A 7751-nucleotide genomic window follows, 5' to 3' on the forward strand; every position below is an offset into this window, starting at 1 on the left:
CAGACTTTGAAATATTAGCTGTGTCTACATATAAGAAAATAAATACAGAAACACATACTTCTGATAAACTACAGTGACCTGGGTCAGGAGCATGATTGTAAAGCTAAGAAACATATTTGTTTTGGAACAGGCGACGTGGGGGGGCAGAAACCAGGAAGGTGCAGAAAATACAACAGGTGAGGAGGTGGAACAGGTTAATAGTTTTCTCTCCAGGGCAGCTTTGACCACAAAGTACATGACCAAATCAGGTAGGTTGAAAAATGTATGCTTTTAATACATCATCAGATTAGAAAATAGATTCTAATATATTTGTATATAATCCATATAATTACATATATATATAATTTATTTTGAATTCTGTTATTATGTTATGACATGTTAACCATCCTTGCCATGGGATGGAACCGTCGGAAGGTGGAGCTTCTCCACAAGGCACTTGCAAAGAGGTTTATCAAGGTAAGTAGTCTGCAGTTTGTGAATATGTTTTAATTTAATGTTTATATTGTGCAATTTTCAATACTGGGATTTGACAAATGTTGCTTACATTACATATGCTACATTGTTCTGCCAATGCTGATCTAGTATCTTAAAACTAGAGGAAATGGTTGCATGCAAAGAACATATTTCACTAAAGTGTAAACTGTTAGAATGAGTCTTAGAAATTAATTGGCAATAATATGTGTTTTTTTAAACATTCCAAATAGATTACAAAGCGAGCAGAAATTGAAGTAGTGAATCTTCACTCAAGCAAGACCTGAACATCTCTCTGGAGGACACACAACAGTGGGTGGAGGATGTCAAACACTGGGCAACCACTGGTAAGCAGAAGGTCCCTTGTGAATTAATTTGAAAATCATATCATACGTTTGGCTTCATTTTTCAGCCTGCCTTTTTTATTCCTGGATTTCTCTATTTTCTCTATAAGAGAGACATGATGCCAATAGCAGCCAGGAAGACCTCCAGAGAGAGATTGATGAGATCATTTATTCCCTCCGAAGAAGGAAGCATGATCTCTGTCAACAGAATGGTATTTACTATTGTGTTGGTCAGCAACTCAAGGTGTTGTTTACGGTTTATGCTAAGATTTTTTTCTTTTTATCTTAACAGACAGTAACCAAGCAAGGCTGCGCAAATGGAGGAATCTGTGTAATCTCAAGAAGAAACTAAAGGAGAGGATCCTGCACTACAACACTGTTTGTGCATCAGGTCAAAAAATTGACACAGAAGCAGCATGCAGTCTCTGATGATGTCATTCTGCCCTGGGATGATGTCATTCTGCCCTGGGATGTGCAAGGAGATGGTAAGTTGAGTGTTTTTACAACAGTCAGTTGTGGCTGCGTATACATCTTTTCCATCATGACTGGGCGATTTTGATGCCATTAATTTATTTTCTACTTACTTTTATGTGTCATTTTATTTATTTCATATTATTTGCAAAGCTATCTTGTTGATGTCAACTAAAATAAGACTTTCACCTTGTGGTTCACTGTCTCCACACCCTGTCTTTCACTATGAGAGAAATTAAAACCATAGTTCTCAGTAAAAAAAAAAAAAAAGGCGCCGCCAATACAAATGGTCATACACTAATATTTTTTGGGATCACCTTAAGCTTTGATTCCAGCAGCATTCTCTGTGTAATTGTCTCGATAACTTTCTGCATTGCAAGATTAATTTTCATCCAGAGTTGCATTAATTTTTCACCAAGACTATGTATTGATGATAAGAGGGTCCAACCACTGGACAAAGCCTCCTCCAGCACATTACAAAGATTCCCAATATAAGGTTCATGTCTGAGCTCTTTGGTGGCCGATCCATGTGTGAAAAATCTTGTGTTCCTTGGACTATTCTTTCACAATCTGAGCCCCATGAATCCTGACATTTTCATCATGGAATATGGCCGTGCCATCATGAAGATGTAATAACCTGCTCAGTCAGTATATTCAGGTAGTCAGCTGACTTGTTTCAGCTGAAAGACAAGTGTCCATGCAGTAATTATTCAATAGGAGACTCCTACCTATTAGCTTAGTTAAATCCAGGCAGCGAATTTTTTCTTTGGCCAGATAAAACCAGCAACTCTAATGTTGTAGCATATTTAATGTTTGTTTTTATTTGTATTCTCTTTATTTGGTTGCTAGCTTCCGTTTGAAGAGGCGACTGTTTGACCAGGTCATGCTCGTCAGATGTGTGGAAGAGGAGAAATGAATCATTGTGAAGGAGATGACTCAGCATTATCAGTATCTAAGAAGAGTATTCGACAAACTGGACAACCACCTTCACAAAACTGAAGAGAACATCAAGAACCACAGTAAATAATTGTCCAGTTATATAAACAATCATTTATCAGTCCAGTGGTGATATTTTCACAAAAATGTATGTCTCAGGGTAAATGTTTCAACTTCATTTTTGTCTTTTTTTACTTAAACTTTTTTTTATGTGTTACTTTAGCTTCATCTACAGGTATGACAGAAGAAGGACACGGGGGACTGCGCTGCTGTCTTCTGCAGAAGCGACACCTTCTTCTGGAGAAACTGAGCTCTGTTGCTAGCACCTACGCTTGTTTTGATGTGGACTCATCTTTATTCGTGTTGGAGGAAGAAAAAGATGATGATGAAGAGGAAAGGCAACAGGATGACAGCAGTTCAGATCTTTTGGAGGAAGACATATAGACTGGCTGTGTGCATGTGCTTAATGTGTTACACAGTCACACATTGCAAGCTACCATGAAGCAAAATTTAAACTCTGGTGGAAGAATATTTAGACCACTTTTTATTAAAATACTTTACCAACTTTACTGTAATAAAATGTGTAAATAGTTACGTGTTCCTTGTTAAATGTTTTGGATTAATGTCATGCTACAGTAACATGTATGTGAAATATTTGGTACTACAACAGTGTCGTCATAAAGTATTTTGTTATATGATTATTAATTCTGTTTTTCTCATCACATATTAAGTGCTGTGTGTAAGGACATGCGTTCAAATTTGGCCTGTCTATGGAGCCTGCTTATAAATTAAGTCACTTAATAAAAGCTACATCTGCCGTTTGACTGCTTTCTTTACACACAGTTGCCTATATGAGATTAATAATACCCTTATAAAGAAAGACATATTGTTAGATGGATATTGTGACATAAAAGGACACACTTTTTGCTGTTGTCTGTGATTAGGTACTAAAGGATAACAAAAGGGACTTCCGATGCAGCCGGTCAGGTGTCTGTAGGTTCTTCGTTTTGTCTTTTCCAATTGGCTGCTTTCTATTTCAGTTGTAGACCTTGGGCAAAAGCTGTTATTTATGAAAACTGTGAATACTGTGGTTAGAAAATCTTAATTACACCCACATATTTACTTTTACACACCACATCCTCATCTAGTTCATAAGTAATTGACAGTTTGGCCGTACAATATGTTTGAAATATGTAGTATGATCCTATAATCTACAATTGTAAAGCCAGACATATATGGAAAATAAATAAGAATCTTTACTTTCTATCAACATATATTATCTAATAGTAGTGTAATCACCAGTTCAGCTTTATTATTTATTTTATTAATGTAATATATGTTTTTGTAACCCTATTTTTTAGCTTCTGGAAATCTAAAGAATTACAATAATGACACTGATTTGTTCTCAGATGCATGGCACTGCTACAGGGAACTGTGGTTTTTAAATGTTTTGCTTATGTTTATAGGGGTCTATTTTCAATAGACTCCCTTGCGGTGCTGGGGGATTTCAGTGCTCACGTTGGCAAAATGTATATGTAAGACCTGGAGGGGTGTGATTGGGAGGAACGGCCCCCCTGATTTGAATCCGAGTGGTGTTTTGTTATTGGACTTCTGTGCTCATCAGGGATTGTCCATAATGCACACTATGTTCAGGCATGAGAGTGTCCACATATGCACTTGGCTCCAGGACACTCTAGGTGATCTGTGATCGGGGAAGGGCTCAGAGTAGAGTCACTGCTCCTCCACATTGAGAGGAACCAGATGAGGTGGCTCGGGCATCTGGTCAGGATGCCTCCTGGTGAGGTGTTCCAGGCATGTCCCACCTGGAGGAGACCCTGGGGAAGGCCCAAGACACGCTGGAGGGGCAACATCTCCCGGCTGGCCTGTGGCACTGCCTTGGGATCCCCCCAGATGACATGGCAAATGTGGACTGGGAGAGGGAGGTTTAGGCTTTCACACTTGGGCAGCTTCCCCCAGAAGCCGACCCCAGATAAGTGGTAGAAAATAGATTGATGGATAGAAGCGTTTTGCATCCAATTAAAAGATGGAAATGCTGAATTATATACAATACAAACATGCTCTTTACAACCCCTGTAGGTTAGTGTGTTTCTAAATTTCAAGTCAAAATCCTGTAAAGTATATATAAAAGTGCTTTATGGGATATAATTGCACATTGAAAAAAAAAGAAATCCCTTTTTTAATTTAGAGATTAGGTATGCTGTGCAACATTATAGTGGATATATACATAAACATGATTTTTAAAAAATGTAGTTTGGTATGGAACGCAGCCAACTGACGGCAGAGAGTCCATCACAGTATTGGAACGTACCATACACCTAGCAGCGTCCATAGCAACCACGGCAACAACGATCTCGCGAGACCTGAGAGAATGAAAGGTTGAAATGGCTAAAAGACAGTTTTTCTTTCAGGTATCTCATTAAAGGTCCATTTGGTATCATTTTCTTTGTTGTTGCACTCATATATTATATAGTCACGATTTAAATGTCTTAAATTTACGTTGTTCGACAAGAAATTGCGCAGTAATCGCGAGAATTTGAAAATTGACACCTTTCGAACTGGATCGGGAGTCTCAGTCCAGCTTATCAGCGGCGTGAATATATGACAACGACCTACCTGCTAGGAGGCAGAGTATGGCCTTATGGTCCCTTACGAATGGGCTGATAACCACTGATAATGCCCATTAAATGGAGTGATAACGACCAAATCGGATCTTTTTACATGGATACCCCCATCAATATTAAAAACAACATGAGGGTAATACATACTAACCAAAGCAGTGACAAACTGCACCAAAACAGTTGCACAGAACAGAAATTAACCATTTAGTATGGATATATGTCTGCTTGTAACATGACAGTCCCTGTGGTAAATACGATGACCTGGAGTAACTATAACCACATAGCCAATATGGCTGTTACAAAAAAAAACACATTAATGGGTCATCTGTTAAAGTAATTGTATGTGATGGACACTAGGAGTTTTGTGGTAAATAAACCTGAGGCTCAGGGAAGTGAAGAGCAGAAAAACCAAAAAGCTTATTCATCTACTATTGTGATTTTTGTGGCACCTCATTCCTGGCAACTTACTAATCATTTGGCTCCTTAATATGAAATAACTTGCATTTACTGTAATACCTTTTAATTATACAGTAAATCAATTTTACATCTTATATACCAGTTTTAACATAATAATAGCAGTTTCTTTAGGTCAGCAGAGCAAGTGTTGGAATAGACTCATTCTTTACTCCCAAAGTATCCATAATAAATTAAATTGTGTTTGAATGTACATCAATGTAATAGCACACAAAGATGATCTAAAAGCACAGCATGTAAGAAAAGCAGGGCAAATGTAGTCTGCACAAAATATTTTTATTAACATTATTTTACTCACAATACCTGAGTAAAAGCCATACTTCATAGCTGAATGCTACAAGAGATTACTCGTTAATGTCACTTCTTCTGTTACAGCTTACCAATTGAACATTTACAAAAACAGAAAATGTCAAATAATGGTCCAACAGTTGCATTACCATGTATAATACAACATCCAAACATAGAACAATGAAATTAACTATAACAGTCATTTTAGGGTTTTATATCTAAATATTTGCCTTTGGTTCCCAAGAGTTTTTCCACTTCATTCCACTGCAAGACAGAGAGAAAGACAGGCAGCCCAACATATTACTGTTTCATTAAAATTGTTTTCATAATGAACCATCCTGACAATACCATTTACAAGAATATTTGGAGTATCCTGGTATGCATATATTCTTGTTGTTCACAAGCCCTACACCCAGTCCAGCATCCATCAATTTAGGACATTTCTTTTAAATCCACACAGAGCAGTTGTTAAAGAATGATTTTTCCATAAACGAATTAGTTCTGAATAGCCATTAGCAAATACTTAGTCAAGTCAAGTTTATTTGTAAAGCACATTTAAAGCCTTAGCTGGAAGGAGATTGAAGAATGTTTTTTTCTGTATGGAATCTGCATGTTAGGTTAATTGGTTACTCTAAACCAGGGGTGTCCAGCTCTGGTCTTCAAGGGCCACAATCCTACAGGTTTTTAATGTGTCTCTGCTCCAAAACCATCAGACTTCAATTAATAAGTTGCTGTACAGAACTACATAGGCTTTTTGATGCATTTAATTTGAGTCAGGTGTGTTGAAGCAGTTATACACTGAAAACCTACAGGACAGTGGGCCTTGAAAACCGACTTTGGTCACCTCTGCTCTAAAATCTCCCTATAAGTGAGTGTGAGCATGAGTGGTTGTCTCTGTGTTGGCCTTTTGATGGACTGGCCACCTGTCTTGGGTGTACCTGCCTCTCGCCTGCTAATTGCTGGGAGAGACTTCAGCCCCCTGCAACCCTGAATTAGCTAAGTTGTGTAGAAAATAACTAATGAAAATCTGAACATATGGCATTAATGAATGAATGAAAACTTTATTGTCATTGCAACAGGTGCAACAAAATTATTTTTCCAGTACAAACCCTATTTCCAAAAGTAGACAACAACAACATATAAACATAAACGGGATCATAATATTGCACATAATTATAAGCAGGACGTGTCCAAAGTCGGTCTTCGAAGGCCGGTGTCCTGCAGGTTTTAGATTACTCCAGTTCCAACACACCTGATTTACATTACATGGATCCAAAAGCTTATCAGCTTCTGTACAATAAGCCATTGGTTAGAATAAGGTGTGTTGAAGCAGGAAAGCATCGAAAGCCTGCAGGACACCAGTCATGGAAGCCGGATCTGGACATCCTTGGATTAAAGTAAAAACAATCTAATAAATTATCATTCTATAGTTACACTTCTTTTGACGCTCTTTCCATTCCTTGGAAAATTTTTCTTTTTGTTTTTGCAGCCTCTCTTTGTGGTGCTGTTTGCTGCCACAGTGTTGGCATGTTTTAGAAGCCACCCCAATCATCTTCTGGCACTGCCAACATTTTTTTAGTAGGCATCTGGAAAAGGAAACATATGTGACACATTTTCTTACCATAAACCCATGATACAGAAAAGCTGCAACTGATTAGATATCGCTGACTCGAATGGAGAATAAATGTTTATAATAGAAACCATTACATTAAATATGGATCCATTCTGAAAATGTGAATATAAAATTATGTGCATCATCTGTTTTTAGCCATACTGCTTTTGGTGATATCACATAAAGAAATTTAACATCTAATATTAACCGTGCTGTCTACAGATTTCATCACATACTGACAGTTGTGGATTACACAGGGGACAGACATATTTGTTTACCTACAAGGCTCACCTGTTATATTTTCTATAGCTCTCAGAATGCCTTCATTTGGCATGATTTTTAAATACAAAAAGTACTTATCTAATGCTGTTCAGCTCTGCGGGCAATTTTTATTTTAATCATTTATTTATTTTTTATCGCGTTATTGAGAATATGCAAAATGACCACGTCACGGTCCATGAAATTAAAAACACCTGTTTTGTCTGTGTTCCCCACACCCGTTTAATGTCATCTAAA

General features: G+C 37.5%; 1 long non-coding RNA gene across 1 annotated transcript; it reads left to right on the top strand.

Annotated features, from left to right (window-relative positions):
* The first annotated feature begins 1243 nt into the window (after positions 1-1243).
* On the top strand, positions 1244-2771 carry LOC121639426. Its single transcript, XR_006010158.1, has 3 exons — positions 1244-1300; positions 2136-2305; positions 2446-2771. It is a non-coding gene; the product is annotated as an uncharacterized LOC121639426 (long non-coding RNA).
* The last annotated feature ends 4980 nt before the right edge of the window (positions 2772-7751 follow it).

The sequence above is a fragment of the Melanotaenia boesemani genome, chromosome 5 (assembly GCF_017639745.1).
Source record: "Melanotaenia boesemani isolate fMelBoe1 chromosome 5, fMelBoe1.pri, whole genome shotgun sequence".
NCBI lineage: Eukaryota > Metazoa > Chordata > Actinopteri > Atheriniformes > Melanotaeniidae > Melanotaenia > Melanotaenia boesemani.